This window comes from Heterocephalus glaber, unplaced genomic scaffold (genome assembly GCF_053883595.1).
Source record: "Heterocephalus glaber isolate CG9 unplaced genomic scaffold, H.glaber_assembly_v1.0 deba00001600, whole genome shotgun sequence".
NCBI lineage: Eukaryota > Metazoa > Chordata > Mammalia > Rodentia > Bathyergidae > Heterocephalus > Heterocephalus glaber.
Genome location: NW_028258372.1, coordinates 12605490 through 12626922, shown reverse-complemented (window position 1 = coordinate 12626922; position 21433 = coordinate 12605490). Strand labels below are relative to the sequence as shown.

The 21433-nt window shown below is 37.0% G+C and overlaps 2 protein-coding genes across 10 annotated transcripts in view; both read right to left on the bottom strand.

The window, feature by feature from the left end:
* The window catches only part of Rabgap1l (RAB GTPase activating protein 1 like), a 725139-nt gene that overhangs the window by 421156 nt on the left and 282550 nt on the right, over positions 1-21433 (bottom strand). The gene's annotated exons all lie outside the window — the stretch shown is intronic.
* Positions 1-21433, bottom strand: part of Gpr52 (G protein-coupled receptor 52) — a 62950-nt gene that overhangs the window by 18982 nt on the left and 22535 nt on the right. For all 3 annotated transcript variants that reach the window (XM_021265395.2, XM_021265396.2, XM_087194132.1), the window contains exon 2: positions 1-21433. This exon is cut by the window's left edge and continues 18982 nt beyond it; it is cut by the window's right edge. The gene's annotated coding sequence lies outside the window, so the exon portion shown is untranslated.

Here is a 21433-nt window from a genome sequence, read left to right as displayed (position 1 = left end):
ATATACAGTGAGAAAACTCTAGACTTTAAAAGAATTCTCTTAGGGCTGGGGATTTAGCTCAGTGGTTTCGCCACCTGCTGCACAAGCACAAGGACCCGAGTTCGATCTCTAGTACCAAAAAAAAGAGAATTCTCTTAGAAAATCTAATCTTGGGTCTACCCACTCGGGACCCCTCCTGCCCCTCAGGAGCTTTCCTATCAATCAATATCTTCCTACTTTTAACCTCCATCGTTCCTAGGACTCATTCTTCAATTTCTAGAGAACAAGAACTTGGCGTATCATACAGTTAACAGGTTGGGAGATATAATATTTAATATTTCCTATGACATTATTGGAAGTCCCACTGAGATAATAATTAATAGGAGGTAAGAATTTACTTTTATTGATTGCTAAATTTTATTAAGTAACCAAAACTGTCATTCTTGTTTGTCACTGCTTGTGCCTCTTGTAAATGCTTTGTACTTTGAGTTCTTATACATTGTCATTTTGTTAAAATGATGGTGATGTTTCTTTAAAAGGATATTTTACTTCTGTAGACAAGGTTTTATATTTCTGTTCTATACTGATTGCTTGATTCACTTGTTAGACAATGCTGAGGAAAAGTAATGTTAGATAGTCATCTAATGGTCTTTACCAATAATTACAAGTAAATGAGAAAATGTAGTAAAAATAGGTCTCTCTGTAAAATCTAGTTTATAGTTGAAAAAATACATGCCTATTGATAAAATGTGGGAACGCAGCTGTCAATTAATAAGGCACTAGGCCAGCAGCCGCTCTTAAGACTTGGGGGACAGGTTTCACTGAGCAGTCTGCCCCAATCTTTCTCTATACTCTACAGAAAATGTTCAGCCGGCTCTGCCTCAGTTTCTTTTCTAGTCTGAACTTTCACTGGTGGGGAGGCAATCGTAGATCTTTAGATTCCCAACTCTCGCCTTTCCAGGCTGAGAGTGACGGCTCAGAAACAAGTTTTCTCAATAACTTACCGAGAGCATGAAACGAAAAGACCTCCTCTCCTGGTCTCATTTCCAATCTCTCTGGCCAATTTTATACTCTCCTTTATAGAGGCATGTAAAGTCAGAAAGGATCTCCGAAGTACTCAATGTCTTTCTCCTAAGAACCTTTAAAGTTAAGTCCTTGGAAAATGAGCATTCTTGCCAACGCCGAAGATAGGGAAGTCATTTTAGATCAGGAAACATACCCCATCTCTGGGTACATGAGACATTAAAGTTTTGTCCGTCCAGGAGAGCACATGAACACAATGTCCCCACTTAGTGCTCTGGGCAACAGTCTTCCTCAGGAGACTGCACCTGAGACCCCATGGAAAGAACTGACTTCTGGGTGAAACCAGAAGGAGCTATTTCCGTAAGCACAACACTTAGGGGACCAAAACACATTTAGTTTAAGGAAGAATCTTCTTTCTCTCTCTTCATAGGTCTGGCTCTTATCATTTATGTATGAGAAAATACTTTGGCTAATAAATTATAGACTAAATGCTGGCAAGACAGGCAGCTAGATTCCTTTCTGGAGACAGATCTCTGATTGCATGGAACTAGTGAAAACTGGAGTGACAACTGAGAGTTCGTGGCCAGGGCTACTCTCTGGCAGATGTTTGAAGGTCCCCCAGAGGAAACTGGCTCCCAACAGCCCAAATAGGTAATCAGTAGAAAAATCTCCATATAACTATAGTCCCTTAACTGGGCTCCTCAGTGAAGTAACCCTTACAGTGATCATCAGATATCCTGTCTCAGAGTGACTTGAAACAATGCTGATAGAGCCCTTTCTCAAGCCTCCATTAAGAGTTGAGCTACAGGACGGGACTGTTCTCTCTCTGCTAGTAAGACAGACACAAATAGAAAACAGTGCCTTGGTAGAGGTTGTTTGACAAATCTTCAATAGGCTAGAAACTCTGAAGCTCTTCGAAATTAACTTTAGAACTCTGGCTGCTTTACTACTAGACCGTGCCTCTCTAGGAGGCCTTAAATGGAACAGCTAACAGAGAAATGGTTTGCATTTGTGCTTTGCTAACTAGGAATAAAAGGGATCTCAACCAACTTTTCTCTTCTTCTACATGCTTGTGGAGACCTGATGAGTGTGCCTTGTGAACTTTGAATAATGTGTAGTCGTTCTCTTGCTGCTGGAGAAGGTTACCTAGGCGATCAGATAGCACAGCTGTCTTGGTGGTTCTCTTTGCAGGCAAAGATCCCTTGAGGCTTTTGTATGCTTCTGTCTCTAAAAGTGATCTGTTTTGCAGGAAAAAGGTGCAACCCTTTAATCTATCTACTTCAATCTCTCTCAAAGATTTAGAAAACAGTGACTTAGATGCTTTTGATTATTGGTTTGGCTAACAATGTTTCCTTCAAAAATACATGATTTTACAACTAAAATTAATTGTATCTTGGGCTTTTGAAATACATATGGAAGTAAGAACACAAGTTCAGGCTGGAGATTTAGCTCAGTGGTTTCACTGGCTGCCCCGCAACAGCAAGGACCCAAGTTTGATCCCTGCTACAAAAACAAACAAACAAAAAAAAGAACACAAGTTCCCTGGGGAAGGTAAGATTGCGTGCTGGTAAAGGGTGGCTACTCTAGTCCAATTTACCTTCTGGGCTATCTCTAGACAGCAGCCACCTGCCATGGAGTTGTGACCCTAGAGGATGCTCTAGGAGCATAAAGAATCAATCAGAATCATAGGGTCACCTTATTTGTTTGTTTTTTCCAGAATATGGGGAATGCCAAGTCAAAGTCCCTTACTCCTTTGGAATATATTCTGAAACACTGGCAGAAGTTCGATCCTCACATCCTGAGGAAGAGCAGCCTAATATTCTTCTGCACCCATGCATGGTCTGTCTATCCTCTAGAGCCAAGATGGAATGCAAAGAGAAGTATTATGATGCCATTCCACAACTAGAATTATACTGTAAAAAAAGAGGGAAGATGGCCAGAATTGTCTTATGTTCAGATCTTTTTTCCATTAAGAGATAATCTTGATTTGTATTCAAAGTGTAAATATAAGCTGCAAGAAGACCAGACTACTCCACTCCTTATCACTAAACCTGAGGTGTTCCCACCCTCCTCTTTTGGACCCTGAGGACAAACTTGCTGAGGGAATCCCAGTGAAAGCTCCACCTACCGCCAAACTTGAAGTTTTTCCCACTTGCTCTTTAGAGCCTGAGATCCCTCCCCCTAAATGCTTTAGAATCTAACGGTGAAATTCCCAAGCCAGCTGTAATTAAAACCTCTACAGAACTATATCCACTCATAGCTAATTTTGTTCAAACCCCTCAAGGACAACATCCCTTACAAGAAGTCATTCACAGATTCAGGCAAGCCTGTGTCCATATGCCTTTTTCTCTCAGTGACCTCAAACAGATTAAACAAGACTTAGGAAAGTTTTCAGATTATCCTCATAAGTACACTGAGGTTTTTAGGTGACTTACCCAAACCTATGAATTAGATTGGAAAGATGTAATGTCACTTTTAAATCAAACATTGAATGCTAATGAAAAACATGCAGCCCAGTGCCTAGGAGGAGGCTCCGGGCTGCCACTCCACAGCTCCCAGGGCACAGGAGGTGAGCGAATCCCAGCACCCAGGAGGAGGCTCCCGGGCCACCATTCCACCACTCCCAGGGCAGAGGAGGTAAGCCAATCCCAGCATCCAGGAGGAGGCTCCCAAGCCACCATTCCACCACTCCCAGGGCAGAGGAGGTGAGCCAATCCCAACACCCAGGAGGAGGCTCCTGGGCCACCATTCCACCGTTCACAGGGCAGAGGAGGTGAGTGAATCCCAGCACCCAGGAGGAGGCTCCCGGGCCGCCATTCTACCACTCCCAGGGCAGAGGAGGTGAGCCAATCCCAGCACTCAGGAGGAGTCTCCCAGGCCACCATTCCACTGCTCCCAGGGCAGAGGAGGCGAGCCAATCCCAGCACCCAGAAGGAGTCTCCTGGACACCATTCCATCGCTCCCAGGGCAGAGAAGGTGAGCCAATCCCAGCACCCAGGAGGAGACTCCCCCGCCACTATTCCACCACTCCCAGGGCAGAGGAGGTGAGCCAGGCAGGTGCCAGCAGCAACCCCCCCCCCATCGAAATGAAGAGACACATAAAGAAGCCTCAAAAACACACTTCCTAATCACCTACACCAACCCCAAAGGGAAACAAGATGGAACAATCTGATACTCAAACACCTGGACTCCCTGAACTGGCAACAAAGGAGGATCTGGAAAAAATTAAATCAGAAATAATTTCTCACATAACAGCAGAAATTGTGCCCATAGTGCAAGACATGATTAATAAATCTAGAGAGAACACAGACAAAAAATAAAGGAGCTGAGGAACATGATGGAATCCCAACATAGGAAACAAATGGAATCCATAAAACACATACAAATAGATTTGCAGAAGATTAAAAACTCCACTGAAAGTCTACACAGCAGAATGAACCAATGTGAGGACAGAATTTCAGATATAGAAGATAAGATTGCAATTAGTGACCAGGAAAAGAAAAATTGCTTTAAAATTATAAGGGACCATGAGAAATCAATCCAGCACCTGCTAGACATGCAAAGAATAACATAAGACTGATTGGAGTCAATGAAGAAAGAGGAGAGAGTGCAGATGACATAAAAAAACTGTTCACAGAAGTGATGGCAGAAAACTTCCCAAGCAGAGGAGAAGAACTTCACGTGCAGATAAGTGAGGCATACAGGACTCCAAATAGCCTTGATCACAAAAGAAAATCTACACATGGGCATATAACAGTTAGGATTCCAGAAACCCAACAGAAGAAAAAAATTCTACAAGCTGTGAGAGAAAAGAAACAAATCACATACAAAGGAAAGCCCATCAGAATCACAGCAGACTTCTCAGGGCAAACCCTCAAGGCAAGAAGAGCTTGGAGTGATGTATTTCAAGCCCTAAAGGAACACAGCCTCCAACCCAGATTGATGGACCCTGAAAAACTATCTTTCAAAATTGATGGAGAAATAAGATACTTTCATGATAAAGACCACCTTAGGAACATCATGAATACGAAACCAGCACTCCAAAAAATTTTAGACAATATCTTAGGAAAAGACAATGAGGATCACAACCTCAGGAAGTCCAACAGAATGAATCCACTGACTGTGACAACTTAAACACAAAGGGGGAGAATCCAACAAAAAGAAAAAGTCATGACAAGGCTTTTAAAACTTTTAACTTCATCTCCCTAATGAGTGTATAATTCAACCTTGTTATTGTACTGATAAGTATTTTTCTGATCCTAGTGTTACACACCTTTCTTTGTGCTGCACTGGCTATTTATCATCTTCTTGTGTCTACTTTTTAATTGGGTTGTCTATTAATGAGCTGTAAGAGTTCTTTATATATTCTGGTCATAGGTTATATGCATTGGAAATATGGTCTGTTTAAGGACTACTTTTCATTTTAACGATGTCATTTAAAGTTCTAAATGTTGATGGAATCTTATTTATCACTTTTTTCTTTTATACATCATGTTTTTTATACCCTAGGAAGTTCTTGCCTACCTTAAATTCATAAATATTTTCCCTTATAATTTCTTCTTAAAGTTTTATACTTTTAGGCTTTCATATTTAGGTTCATAGATCCTTTCAAGTTATTTTTACATATGGAAATAAAAGGTTGAGGTTAATTTTTCATATATGGATACCAGGTGTTCTAGAGCCATTTGCTGAAAACACTATCTTTTCCTCTGCTCTTGAATTGAGTTTATGTTCTACAAAATGTTAATGTTAAGTAATCTTTCAAAACTCAGTGGACCACATATATGTGGTTCTATTTCTAGGTTCTCTGTTTTATTCCAATGATCTATATGTATCTCCTTACACCAACACTGCCTTGATTACTGTAGCTTTAGAGGAAGTCTTAAAATTATGTACTAAATGTCTTCCAACACTTTTTTTTTCTTTTTCTTTGTACTTTTTACTCCTACATAACAAATTTCAATATCCAATTCTTCATTTATAGCAAGTATACAGAGACCTGAATTTTTATATATACCTTGGGTTTTCTAATCCTGCTAAATTCAAATACAAGTTCTAGGGGTTCCTAGAGATTTCCTAGTATTTTCTCTGTAGATGATCATTTCATCTATATATAAAGATTTTACTTCTACCTTGCCAATCCTATACTAATTGTGTCATTTTATTGCCAGACTATTTTGGTTTGGGCCTATGTTTCAAAGTTCAATGGACAGATAAAGAGTAAGCATATCTGCCCTTGTTCCCCACCTTAGGGAGAGAGCATTCATATCTTCTCCATTCAATAAGGCGTTTTTGCTGGAAGTATGGAATACATGTCTTTAATCTGTTGAGAAGGTTCTGTTCTACTTCTAGTTTCCTGATAGCTTTTACCATGAACAGCTGTAGAATTTAGTCCAATACTTTTTTTACAACTACTGACAGGATCATATGGCTTTTTCCTTTCCTCTGTTAAAATGATGACTTTTGGGGGTGGGTCTTCCAAAGCTGAACCAACACTGCCATCCCTATAATAAAACCACTTTCTACGTACTGCAAGATCTGACTTCTAATAGTTTGTTTTGTTAAACAAATTTCTATCTATGTTCATACTTTTTTCTTCTATTAGCTTTATCCAGTTTTAGGATTAGCACAATGTTGATTTCCTAAAATGAGTGGAGAAGTGTTCCTTCGTTTTTCTGCTTTAAATGTTTGATATAATTTATCAGTTAAAAAGTATACAAGCCTGTTGTTGTCATATAGGTAGGTTTTCAAGCTAGGAATATACTTTTTTTAATAGGTGCTATTCAAATGTTCTATTTCCTCCAGAGTTAGTTTCATTAATTTGTCTTCCAAGGTACTTCTTAGAAGTTGTCAAATTTATTTCAAAAAAGATTTTTGTAATATGCTTTCTATATCCTTTTAAATCCTGTAAAATCTGCGGTAATGTCTCCTAGATCTTGATATTGTAATTTTAAAAGTGTAAAATTGATATTATATATTAGGAAGAAAAGGTCTAAAGGAGCCGGGGAAGTAGGAGGGGTAGGGGAAAGGAAAGAAGAGAAAAGAAAAAATATGAGAAAAGGAAAAAAATGGAAACAAAGTCTTTGCAAATAGGGAAGGGTAGAGGGGGTGAAGGGAGGGCAGGGGAAGGGGAAAAAAATAAGAACCAAGGTACTCATGTAATCGTACAAGATCCTAATTATGAATTTAACTGTGTTTTATACCTAAAATGTACCAATACACTTAATGGGGGAAAATAAAAAGCAGCATTACAAGCCGCCATTGCCTATGGAGATGAATATCATATTATTAATTTTAGGGAGCTAGAACACAGCTTGGGGAGCAGCCAGTCCCTACCAGACCTCAAGCAGTCCCCACACAGGATCCCAACTGGCCTACTAACCAGACGGGATTTTATAAAAGGAGACATTTTCAGATGTGTATTCTTGAAGGTCTAAGGACAAGATCTAAGCTTCTTAATTATTTTAGATTGGCAAGTATTCAACAGGAGGAAAAAGAAAACCCTTCTGCCTTTTTAGATCGCTTACAAGAGGCATTGATAAAACATACATCCTTAGCTCCTGAATCAACAGAAGGTCAAATTATTCTTAAGGATAAGTTCATTATACAGTCAGCCCCAGATATTAGGAAAAAATTACAAAAGATGCCTTTTTCTCCAGACAACTCACTTAATACTTTATTAAAAATTGCTTCTTCTGTATTTTACAATCGAGAGCAGATCAGGGAAAGAAAACAGAGGAACCTAGAGAAGGCAGCAGCCTTAGTAGCAGCTCTAAGAGAAACAGACTTGAGGTCTGATTCCCGGGGCCCCAAGAAGACCTGGATGACTGAACCTACCTGCTACCACTGCAAAAAGCCATCTCAAGAAGGACTGCAACAAGAGGCCCCCTGGACCATGCCTTGACTGTAAAGGTGTCGACTGGAGGTCGGCCTTCCATCTGAGGTGAAGGCCCCAGAGTTCAGACCCATCCTTCCAGTTGGTCCAACAAGAATGAAGGGCCCTGGAGCCCTTCTTCCTCTGCCTTCTTCCTCTAGCCAGACTGTCATCTCCATGGAGGAGCCACTGGTAATCATGACTATAGAGGGAAAAGAAATAAGCCTATTGCTGGACACTGGCACCTCTCTCTCTGTTCGTCTCTTCAACCCTGGCCTTCCGTCCAGCCATCATACATCAGTAAAAGGAGTCACTGGAGAAGACGTAACTCACTATTTTATTCAACCCTTAGGTTGTAACTGGGATGGCTTTCTCTTCACCCATTCCTTTTTAATTAGAGTCCTGTAACCCTCCTGGGAAGAGATATCTTATCCTGTTTAAATACCATAATCTACATGCACTCAGGACAGGTACACTGTCTCCCCCTTGAAGAAACAGAAATAAATCCTAAAGTGTGGGCAACTAAAGGTAAAATAAGAAGGACAATAAATGCTGCCCTGATACAGATTCATCTCAAAGATCCTACTATTTTTCCTCACCAGAGCCAATATCCCCTAAGGCCTGAGGTTAAAAAGGGATTATTCCCTATAATTGACAACCTAAGAGCACAAGGTTTACTTAAAGCCTGTAATAGCCCATGCAACACTCCAATCTTGGGAGTCCAAAAACCCAATGGAGAATGGAGGTTAGTACAAGATCTTAGATTGGTAAATGAGGCAGTAGTGCCAGTCCACTCAGTGGTACCTGACCCATACACTCTCCTCTCTCAGATCCCTGAAGATGCCTGTTGGTTTTCGGTGTTAGATCTAAAAGATGCCTTCTTTTGTATTCCTTTACATTCAGATTCTCAGTTTCTTTTTGCATTTGAAAATCCTCATGATCACGCCTCTCACCTGACTTGGACTGTACTTCCTCAAGGATTCAGAGACAGTCTTTACCTTTTCGGACAAGTGCTTTCCCATGATCTGGCATGTTTTGAGTTTCCCTAGGTCACAGTCTTACAATATGTAGACGATATACTGGTATGTGCCCCCTCAGAAAAACTCTCTAGCCAAAGTTACAGTGCTCTGCTAAATTTTCTAGCAGACAGGGGTTATAAGGTTTCTAGATCTAAACCAGTACTTTGTAGCCCTGAGGTAAAATATTTAGGCCTTATCATATGGCTACTTCCAGATATGAGATGATTATATGTGGGATGATTCCATGGCTAGGTAAGGGGACATCTACTCTAGGACAGGTTAGTAGAAAAGCCCCATTATGTTGGGAACAGAGGAATTACTCCTATTCTCACTAAGTACCTGGGATGGACACACCATGAACAATGTATACACCCTATAGTTTTACAGGTTGAAGACTGGTTTGCAACAGATTGGTTAAATCGCCCTGGGCTTAGATGGGAAGCCCCCAATGGCACTCATTGGTCCTGTGGAACCAATTTGTGGCCCGGGCTACCACCTCGATGGATAGGGAGATGCATGCTGGGATTTGCATGGTTACAAGGCAAGAGTGTCAAAAATATTGACAAACCTGCAAACTCACCCCATGTGACAACAACAATTGTCTAGAAGCGTGTTTCATTGGTATGATTATTTAGCCTCCATCTTTATCCCTTCCTTAGGATTAGAAGGTGTTATGCAACACATTGAGGCCTTAACTAATTACACTCAATGGGCCTCAAATGACACTTCAACTGGTCTCTCTCTTTTAAATGAAGAGGTAAAATTAATGAGACAAGCTGTCCTTCACAATCGAATGGTGCTAGATATCTTAAGAACAGTGCAAGGAGATACCTATGCAATTGTAAAAGCTGAATGTTGTGTATACATTCCTGGTATTTCTGCTAATATCTTGATGGATGTTCAAGATATTGAACAACAGGTTAATGCCATGTCAGATTTTGAGGTTCCCTGGACTTCTCCTTATCCTCTCTGTGGAAGGTTATTACTAGCTCGTTCTGATGGAAACATCTGTTGGCTATACTCACAATATTCCTGTTGATCTTCTTGTTTGGCCCATGTATTACTTATCTTTCTGGCCTTGTCTCCTCCAGACTTAAAGCTATACGCCTACCCATGATGGAAATGTGTGATGCCTATTGAGGACCTTTAGATAGACCTTCTGAAGGGTATCCCTGACTGCCAACCACAACTACAACCCCCTTCAGCCTGAAGTAGCTTGAGCAGTCATCACCCCTTGCCCTCTCACAGCAGTTCGGGATACTTCTTCAGAGGGGGAAATATTATAGATAGATGAGCTAGGTACAAATATTATAGGCAATCAGATAGGGCTAAGTCCTCGAGAAGGCCAGGACAAAGGTGAAACAAACCACAGCTCCACATTGGCTGAAAACCAGGCCTCAAGATGGAGACAAGATGACCAGACCCACATACTTCTTCAAAGAACTGGGCTTAGTAAAGTATAGATAGGCATCGACCACCCTGCTAGTGACCAGAGATCTCTGTACCCACCACCTCCTAGGAGAATCCTTGTTCTTCCATCCAAGCTTGTTACGTGACTTGCTTCCCAACTGGACCACCATTACCTAAGTGACTGTGCTTGTTACCTTATTGGATGATCATGGCTGTGGCCCATGTTGTACCCATGTGGGTTTCACCCTATAAAACTTCTCTGTAAAGTGGCATCCTTGGGCTACCCACTCAGGACCCCTCCTGCCCCTCAGGAGCTTTCCTATCAATAAATATCTTCCTACTTTAAAAACAAAAAAAGAAAGAAAATCTAATCTTTCATGCTACAGTTTTCATATATCAAAAGCAAAACAAAAAAACAAAACTAATTTAAAATTCTTAGATAAAAATAATAGTCTTTGACCCAAAAATTCTAATCCTAACAGTTTATTCTACTGATTAATTCATATGTGTACACCAAAACATATAGTCAGGGTTATTCAACTTGTTAAGTCCTGGGATTAGGAACTAATATATCCATCAACAGGATATGGTTGCTACCACTGGTAAAAGAGATGCATGCTATGGACCCAAACTGGAACCTCATCATGCATGCTTGGCAAATGCTCTACCACTGAGCTACTCCTCAGACCCCTAGGGCTTCAGGCCCAGTGTATCTTTATTGGACACAGAACTGAATGACATTATTGTAGTAGGTTGGGGAGGAAAGAAAGGGATAAGATTTATGGACAATTACTATACATCCTTTTGTATCTTTTCAATTTTGTTCCTGTACATATACTTTTCAGTAACATACCAATTTATTTTTAAAATTAAAAAACAACAACAAAAAGAACAAAAACTTCAGAGCTGAGCAATGATTCCTACAATTGAGACTGTACCTACCCTAATCCTGAAATAATGAATGTCAACAATTCCATGGCTAGGTAAGGGGACATCTTGAAACAACAGGGACAAAGGAATACTTGGAACAAAGTTTACTATTTTAATATTCCCCCAAAGATTACTCACATCAACAAAACTAAATAAATTTTCACTCTCTGACATATTTCCACTCCATAAATTTGTGAGACTAAAAGATGAAGAATGAGCCTTCATGGTACACAGCTTCCAAGAAGAGGCAGTTTTCATCAAACACAACATGGAAAGAGTCCATAGACTAAGAGAAATACTAAAAGCCTTACAACACAGGCTACTAAGTATCATATGGTTGTACAAAGTTAGAAGCTTTTCAGAGGCATTCAACTTTTCTAATCAGGAGAACAAATGATAGATAACTGTGATAAACTGTAGAAGCTAGTATATTTCCTTAGCAAAGGCATTTTCCCTACAGAAATTGAGCATCCATCTGGAGGTGGTACTTGGCAAAACATTTAACACTTGATTATTCCACTCTGACCTGATTGTGCATGGTATATCAAAATCCTCTTTCCCGTTTCATTGCCATGGAACAATGGGGGAGGGTACTAAGTATCTCTTGTACCTACTAACAACCTGGATTCTAAGGTAAATGAAACACTGAAAAATAAAGTGGGAATAAATATGTATAAGGAGAAGAATAGGGGAAATGCAGTTTAAGATAACATTCTAAAAGCCCAAAATTTTGGCTGCTAAGAACTCTTTCTACTGGCCAATTTAAAATCTCACATTAATAAAACAGAAGAACTAAATTAGTTTTATTAACTTTAATCATCTGAACAGGAGGGAAAACAATCTAGTGATTAAGATTCTGAAACCAGATATTAATAGGCAAAAATCTCTAAAGAATCATTTCATTTCACACAGAAAACCATGAAACCTCTTGTAAACTACTTCCTAAAAAATTATCTCAGGGGAACTTTTTTTCCCTAATAAAACAACAACAATAATTCAATTGAGAATGAGATGAACAGAGTGTCAAGGTCTATGAAACTGTTTTGCAGGGATTTAAATAGCAACAAATAGAACAAATTTCCTTTCCTACCAAGTTTTTATCTTACAAGAAACAGCATCTATTGGCCCCAGGGAAAAGCAGAACATCAACACAAAAGCTGCCTGGCAGAGGGTGGGAGTGGCTTTATCTGCAGGACCACATCAACAGACATCAGCCACTTAGTCCTACAGAAAGGCTTCCAAGCCTCCAACACAGTATTATTTTCAAAAGGCAAGAAACAGATCAATGCCATCTTCTATCTTTAAAAAGTTACAATTGTATAAATATATTTTCTCCCAAAATACTAGACTCCAATGAAGAAAAGTCACAGAAAAAGAAAATAATGTTCTTGAACAATAATATCTAACTGGAAAATGGCAACTGCCAAAAAGGATGAAAGTTTAAATATAAAGGTGAAATATTAAATCTTGAAATTAAATGTCTACACTGAATAAATTTCTAATAATTTGCTCAAAAATAAAAATACATTTTACTATTAAAAAGACTACATTTTGCCTCTAAATCTACTGTGGTTTTTTCTTTCCCCCAGTACTAGGGATAGAATCAGGACCTTGTGATTGCAAGGCAGGTGCGACGCCTCTGAGCTAAAACTACTATTATTAACTTTAATACTGGGTTAAGGTTTAATATTGACTTAGGGTTTAACACTGAGTTTAATACTGGGTTAGGCTTTAATTCTGGGTAGGTTTATAAACTTCAACAGATAAAGAACTTGAAAAGATTTTATAGCTGCCTAAATTCAATGTATTATTTTGACACATTTTAGATTACTACAAAATTTCATGAATGTCATCAAATGAGTATTTATGAAGTAAATGTACATCATGTCAAGCTCTGGGAATCCAGTGGTCGGCAAAATATGACATAGTCCCTGACCTCTAATGAAGAAGACAATTAAAAGGGCAATATACTACAGTGTATTTAGGCTAAGATGGAAGTGCAAAGTGCTATGGGAACACAAAGCAGGTGTACCTGAGGAATGTGGAAGATGAGAAGGAGCGGGTAGTAAGTGGTAAAGGAAGAAATCCATCGCAAAATGTTTATTAAACCAAGACTTGAAGCATTGCCAGGGCTTACTCAAAGGGAGGGAGGAAGAAGGCTTAGAATAAAAGAATTACTTGTATAAAAGAAGAGGGGTGAGAGGAGAAGGGCTGAGGTACAGTGGATGGGGACTGGAATACAGTGCACTTGAGAAATTAAAAGTAATTGAGTTATTTGGAGAATGAGTAAAACATTTTCATCACTCAGCAACTCTACTTCTTCATTCATTCAATTAATGTTTACTAAGCACCCACTTTGTTGCACCTTTGTTCAACAATGGAAATATCTTTATCTTTTTCTAATTACATAGCTCAAATTTTAAAAATCACTATCCTATGAAGGTTCCTTGGGATAACTACATCACATAGAATTCCTTTCCAAAACAACCAGAAAAGAAATCTGGGTAAAAATGAATAACTTCTTTTTGGAGAGAATTTTAAAGGCCTTAGAATTATTGGTTTATTAATTTATTTTCCTATTAATTTTTCTACTGCCTCTGAAATTTCAGTATATGTGGCTTTTATAGGCTGATAGGTATGAATTCTGATATGGATCTTGCTGAAAAAAAATCAAGGCGTGACCAGGGCTGCATTCCTTCTGGAAGCTATAAAGGAGAATCTCTTTTCTTGCCCTTACTAGCTTTTAAGTGCTGCCCATGTTCCTTGTTCATGGCCCCTTTTCTCCACTGAAAGCAAGGACTAATTGAATCTGTCTCATATGGCACTACTCTGAATCTTTCTTCTGCCATTCTTTTCCATTTTGAAAAATCTTTGTGATTACAAATGGCCCACCTGCATAATCCAAGATAATCTCATTATGTTAAGGACAATTAATTAACAACCTTAATTTCATCTGCTCCCTCAGTTCCCCACTGCTATGAATGAAACATATTCAGAGGTTCCAGAGAACAATACATAAACATCATGAGTCACTATTCTCCTTACCAAAATATGTTATTTACTAGCCATGGACAACACTGATGAAGCATTAGGGATGACCTTTTTCTCTTGTGATTTAAATCTGCTAGAGTAGATAGAAAATGTGTACAAAACCATACTACACAGAAAACACATGAATCTTATAAGTATTTTTATTAGGAATTAGATGACTAAAGAAAAGGGAAAATTTTTTAATGCAAATTTTTAAAGGAAAGATGGCATATGAAGCAGGATTATAGAAGAGGTCATAAAGCATAGGCAGGATCTGTAACAGACAGAGATGGATATAAAATGATACTTCAGGAGGGGACTTTATGTGACTAAACAGAAAGAATATTTTAAAAACGAGGAAAAGGGCTGGGGATTTAACTCAGTAGTTTAGCTGCCTGCTGCGCAAGCGCAAGGACCCCAGTTCGATCCCCAGTACCAAAAAAAAAAAAAAAAAAGGAAAAGATTTTTAACAAATACCATTCAGGAGGAATGAAGAATACTCAACAGGAAGGAGTGGGAACTGAGAATTTCAAGGGGGAAAAATGTGTATGATTGAAATTGTAACAGCGATGAAGAAATAAAAAGAGATCACAGGAGTTTTAATTAATGGATCATTGGTGACTATCAGATAAGCATTTACAGTGAAGTGCTGGTAACAGCAGCCGGATTGCAACTCTTACAAAATGGGCTAGCAATAAGAAGTGAAAATGAGTCTTGATAAAGGTGCATAGAAAGCAAAATAAAAAGAAGTTTGACATGATAGTCAGATAAAAGGTTCAGAAGTATACAAAAGCAACTAGATAGATAAGGATAAGAATTAAAATAATTGATCAAAGACAACTACTGCAACCCTTAAATCAATACCTAAGGGTGAAAAAGATTACAATAAAGTTGCTGACAAGCTGGGAATGGTGGCACATGCCTGTAATCCCAGCACTCTGAGAGACAAGACCAGCCTGAGCAATTTAGTGAGACCCTGTCTCAAAATAATAAAAAATAAAAAGAGCCACAAATATAATTCAGTGCAAAAGTCCTGGGTTCAATCCTTGTACTGCAAAAATAAATAAATAAGCAAGCAAGCAAACAAACAAAATTGAAAAACGAAATTAAAGACAATATCAACTTAAAAATCCACACTCTGAAGTTTTAATTTAAGGGGCAAATAGTGCAGCAGATTTTAATCCACTAACCCCATTTACAAATAGACTACTGGGCTCCATCCACTCAAAATATTGTTTGGGTTCTTAACAGATCCACATGTGACATTTTCTATGAAATTTCAGAAATAAAATTATAAGGCTCTCAGGAAAATAAGAGCTTCAAAAAAAATCCTATAGCCAAAATGCGCCCATCAATCACACAAGAGAGTAAGTTCAATTTTTATCTAAAATTTTATTGATGGCACCCTATAGAAGAAAAATATATCAGCTGCTTGAATTCTTAAAATATCGATGTCCGTAAGTCTTGCTAAATTTCAGACAATAAAAACATGTGTTTGGAAAGTACTGGAATAATTCAATAATCTAACAAGTTGTTAAATAGGATTCACAAATCCTGGAAGTTTACTTAAGTTTTAACTATCTCTTTCTGAACACAGGCTGTAATGAAACATCCCAAAGTGTAAGTGATAGTTACTCTTTGTTCCTTTTTCTTCTATTATGATTTTCCTTTTTATGCTTTTATTTCAGTAACTGCAAAGTACATAATTAAATGTCTAATTGCATGGCACTAAGAAACTACATTGGACTTGAACTCAGGTCTATTACATGTTCCAAGACCACTGTTATCTGTTGCAACATCTCCTATGAGATGTGAAAAAATACTGCCACCAAAGGAATTATAAGAACGATGGTGGTAAAGTTCTGCCAAGAAAGAACAAGTGATGAAAACCAGCATGGTTACTAGACGTACCCTCTTTACTATAATATTTTCTCATACTTTTTAAACTTCCTGAATGTTAACAGACATTTTAAAATGAATTACAGAAAAGGCTAGTAACATCGAGAAACAAATTTAGGAAAACTGATACAAATTAAAAACACAAGAGAAGGCATCAATAAAAGAACAGATCAAGTGAAAGAAATAATTGACCTCAAACACCAGTCTATTTGAAAATATAATCAGAGGGTAAAAAGAGTGAAGAGAGCTTTCAGGAACTCTGCGATGGCATTAAAATCCAAATATTTGAGGTTTTGAAGTTCAAGAGCACCTTGAGAATGCCAAAGCAGTAAAGAGCTTATTCAAAGAGATAATAACAAAAAAATTCCCAAACCTAGGGAAAGATACAAATATCCTAGTAGGGAAGATCAAAGGTCACCAGTCAGGTACAAATCAACCAAGTTTATTCCAAGTCATATTATAATAAAGCTCTTAAAGGTTAAAAATTAAAAGATCTTAAGGCATCATGAGAAAAGTAATAAATGACACATAAGAGTGTCATAATTCACCTGACAGCAAACTTCCCAGCAGAAACCTTGGAGGTCAGGAGAGAGTAGGATCAGATTTTCATAGTATAGAATGAAAAAATAAAAAGTCTTGTCAACAAAGAACACCATGCCCAGCAAAGCTATTCCTTAGACATGAAGAAGAAATAGATTCCCAAACAAAAATTAAATTTATTAACACCAGAATTGTCTTATAAGAAATGCTGAACTGAATTCTCCAAACTGAAAGAAAAAGCTATTGATGAATAAGAAGGAAATATTGAAAACATTACTTTCATTTTCATAAGAAATATGCCTGTAGTGAAATTTTGCTAAGGTAATTTTATTAAAAGTGGACATCAAGCCAAACTTTCATGAACTCAGAAAAATATTAGTTGTTAATTCTGAAGTTGGATATAACTTGACACAGGGTCTCTAACACAGACTTTCTAATTCAGTACAAAAATCGAGCTAATTTTCTTTTTAATTAGAAGCTCATTGCTTTTTTAAAATGTTAACAGGTTTTAAGTGCTTTTTACATTTCTATTCATAAGTTTTCTTAAAGCAACTGATATAACAGAAATATGTAGAAAAGTGTGATTTTAATTAAGTTTAATTAAGTGCTTTTTATTTGTTAAAAATTAATATTATTCTGGAGAATATCAAACAAAGCAAACTCCTTATTCACATTTCAATACAACTACTTTCTAATATACAATGTAAACTGTATACAATTACAAAACTCTTTCCCCAATTCTAACCACCTTTATGTAAGGAGGTATGAATACTACACATTGGGAAATACAGTTTTCAGGTTATTAATACAGTAAATTAGAATAATAACAATCACCTCAGAAAGGTCATTTGGTTCAGTATTCTTACTCAAGGGAGGATTATATGTTAATTATCCTGTGACATGTTTATTATTCTTTCCCTTTCATTTTCAGGCAGAACTAATCTCTCTGTGATCATAAACCTATTGTGTGACAGACATCCTCACATACTACACTGGGTCATGATGTCTTCAAAACTGTCTCTGCTACAGACCTTGAAACCATCAGTGGCACTGTATCAGTGGGAAAAAGCCATCCAGAGACAGCACAAAGAAAATTGCCCTTAAAGGCAGAAGCCAGGAGAGTGGTGAAATTACAGATCACCAATCTCACACTTCTGTTCTGGGCTGACTTTGGTAACAATCTGCTCTAATTCAATTCATTCTGTATTCCATTTTGGGTGCACTACTGTTTGCTTTAAATTTTTGAATTGCAAAATCATATGCAAATTAGCAAATGAATGAGATAATAAATTTTAACAGATGATGAATTAATCCTAAATAAAGCTTTTAAATCACTTTGGCTGACATTACACAGTTTGCTGAGCCAAGTATTCTAAATGGCACCCACTGCTTCTAGCAATATAATCTAATACTGCAACCTCTGTATAACCCTTTTGTTTTAAATAATTTCTGTAGAATCAACTAGGTAGTATATAAATACCACTCACATCCTTAAAGTAGAAAGAGACATCGCAGATGAAAAATCAATTAGAAAATTAAAAGACATAATTTTTTAAAATTCACTTTGAATGACATACTTTTAGAATTTGACTCCTGTTTCAAGCTAAAATAACAAAGAACTCATTAGTTAGCTAAATTCCTAATGTTTAAAATCTATGAACCAACTTTGTATTTTATATATGGAACAAGCTAATCTTGTTACACTTGGTAAGTGTAATGGTAAGTAATATTAGAGATTGTGATCTTCATAGAAAAAAGTAAATATCCTTTTCAGAACATGCAAAAGGATAATCAATACTGATCAACTATTCAACAACATAATATACCTATTCATCTCTTACTTCCAACCAATTATCTAGTTAAGACACTTTAAAATTAATTAGAGAGTGAATAAATTAATTAGAGAGTGAATGAAGCTATGGTCTTCAACATCAATATGCTTCAATAAACTATGCCCTGTCTGCCTGAGGCAACTGGATACCAAAGAAAAACATGGAAAATTATACCACTACTTTTCCACTAATCAAATATTAGCATTCAAAGCATTCACTTTTCAGATAGGCATATCACTGTACTGCATCAAAACATTAAGAGTTTTGAAAAGTGCAGACTCCTGTGTTCCAAAGACCACCAAAGTAAGCTCTGAGAAACGGGTTCCAAATGTGTGTGATTTTAGCGAACTTTCTCCCATGTGATTTCTGATGTTTGCTAAAGTTTGAGAACCACTGCTTGAAAACACATTATACCTGTAACACTTGGTAAATGAAGTAAGAAGTATTAGATATACATAGATGCAACCCACACTTTCTATCAATATAATGTCCCTAGACCTGGAACAGTGACATCAAAAGGGAGTGTATTAGAAATGTACAATTTCAGGCTCATCCCAGCCCTACTGAATCAGAACCTGTATTTTAACAAGATCTCTGGTGATGCACATTTGCATTAAAGCCTGAAACACATTGGTGTAGAGCAGTTATTCTTGGATGCACTTGTTCCTGGAGCATGATCTTACATCAGTCAAACAGTACAACATATTAGGAACAATGTGACAAACACTCAAAATAAACATAATAGAAAAATAGAAAACCAAAGGAAAGGCCCTATTGAAAAAGAGGGAAGATTCTAAACATTTTTTGGTAAATATAAAAATATTCATGGTGGTATCATTTCCATTCTACTTTATAAGCACTGTATTAACGGTGGAAGATATAAGTCATTAATATACAACCAAAAACAAACAAAAGTTGAAAAAGTAAAAGTTTTGTTTTTTTTTTAGTACCAGGGATCGAATTTGGGACCTTGCACTTGTGAGGCAGGCGACAGAACCACTGAGTTAAATCTCTGGCCCCAATAAAAGTTCTTTTATAGGTACCAATTGTTTGTGAGTTGCTTTGGGTCCTAATTTAAGACTGACTTAAGATAAATAATAACCAAGATTGTATTCATTTATTTATTCAGCACATTCTAAAACTAATATTTTCTTATATATGAATGCATTTATATTGCAATATACTTTCATATTTAGTAGAAATATAATATAAAGACTCATAAGCCAAAATGAGGGGAAAAATGTTCACAGTCACTACAAATTTAAAAAAAAGAAAAATCAAGAGTGAGGCACAAATCAATCATAGAATTAAAAAAGATACACTTGAAAACTTGACAGGTAAAATAGAAATATGCATATCACAATAATATTTTATGGTGTATGACACAATATGCTGCCTCATAAATACTACTTTATGTGTAAACGATGAATTTATTTTCTTAACCACAGAAGCATATTAGTCATAAAATTGATTACTATTTTAAGAAATTATCACTCAGCTATAGGACTATTTATATAAGTACCATGTTTATAGAATAAAAATGTATATTTTATATAAATAGTTTTTAAATCTTTTTGTAAAACTGAGCTTTAAGGATGTATTTAAGTCCTAACTGATCTCAAAGCACTTACTGGATATCTTATTACTGTGGATATAAGAACTAATTTTAAGGGCCAGGGATTTAGCTCAGTGGTTCCACCAGTGCAAGGACCCAAGTTTGATCCCCCAAAAAGAACTAATTTATATAGAGGCAAGTATAAAATAAATAACAATACCCTCCTGAATAATTTTACTTCCACAATGTAAGAGTTCCTGTTATATACTACAATTTTACCTGATTATTTCATAGCTCCAAACACAAAGTATATGTCATATCTTTGACAATATTAGCAGAGAAAAAAATTTGCCCAGGTGTTAAGTGCCTCTCCTCCATCTAAGGACCTTGAGAACTGAGTTTGAAAATAATACCATCGGAAGTAAATACCAGAACATTATATGAAATGGCAATTATTTCTCTGTTGACTTTGAATCACCACTTAACTGAAAACTTATTCTACTTTTTCTACTTTCTATACTAGAAATGACATAAAAATACAATGCTTAGTTCAGTGCTCAGAAGTTCTAAACACTAAACTTGATTACTGTTTGTAAATATCACACTAGTTGTGACACCCAAAATGAGAACTCCAAGATGCCTAGAAGCACAGTGGAGATTATTTACTTTTGAACAGCATAATTTTAATTTGCAATGCTGTTTGTTCATATATGTACTTTAGTACTCTAGCTGTCATTCAAACATATAGATTAGCTACACAGATTTGTAAACCCAGCCTATCCAGTAATGTCTTTTAGCATTTTTATATCATGCTCAAAACAAGAATTTAATAGTCTGGCTGAGATTATCTTGGTATCTCAGCACACCCAGTTCTATTACTGCAAACATAGGACTCAAGCAGTACCAACCATGAGGTTCAAGTAAGAGAGGACACTACCACAGACTGTATTTCAGAGGGCTTTTGCCATCATAAACAACCCAGATTAAATGCATTAAAGAACTTCCAGAGGCCTTCTGACTGGTATCTGGCCCTCAGACCAAACAGTGTTACCTGAAACCTCATACATCTACTATTATAGTTCATTCTTCAAACTTGAAGAAAATGTTTCCTCATATCTCTTTCCCTGTGTCCTCAATAAGAGGATCATAGATTGTGCCACTAAAGACAGAGATAGATATGCACTGGAGCTTCCCGTGAATTTGAGCGATGAAAGCACTCAGGTGAGAGAAAAGACAAATTAATTAACTTGTCAAATCCATTCTCTGGATATCATGAATGCAATAAATCCCTGCTTGACCAAATATCATTTCCCAATATAGCCAAGCATTCATTTTGTCGGTT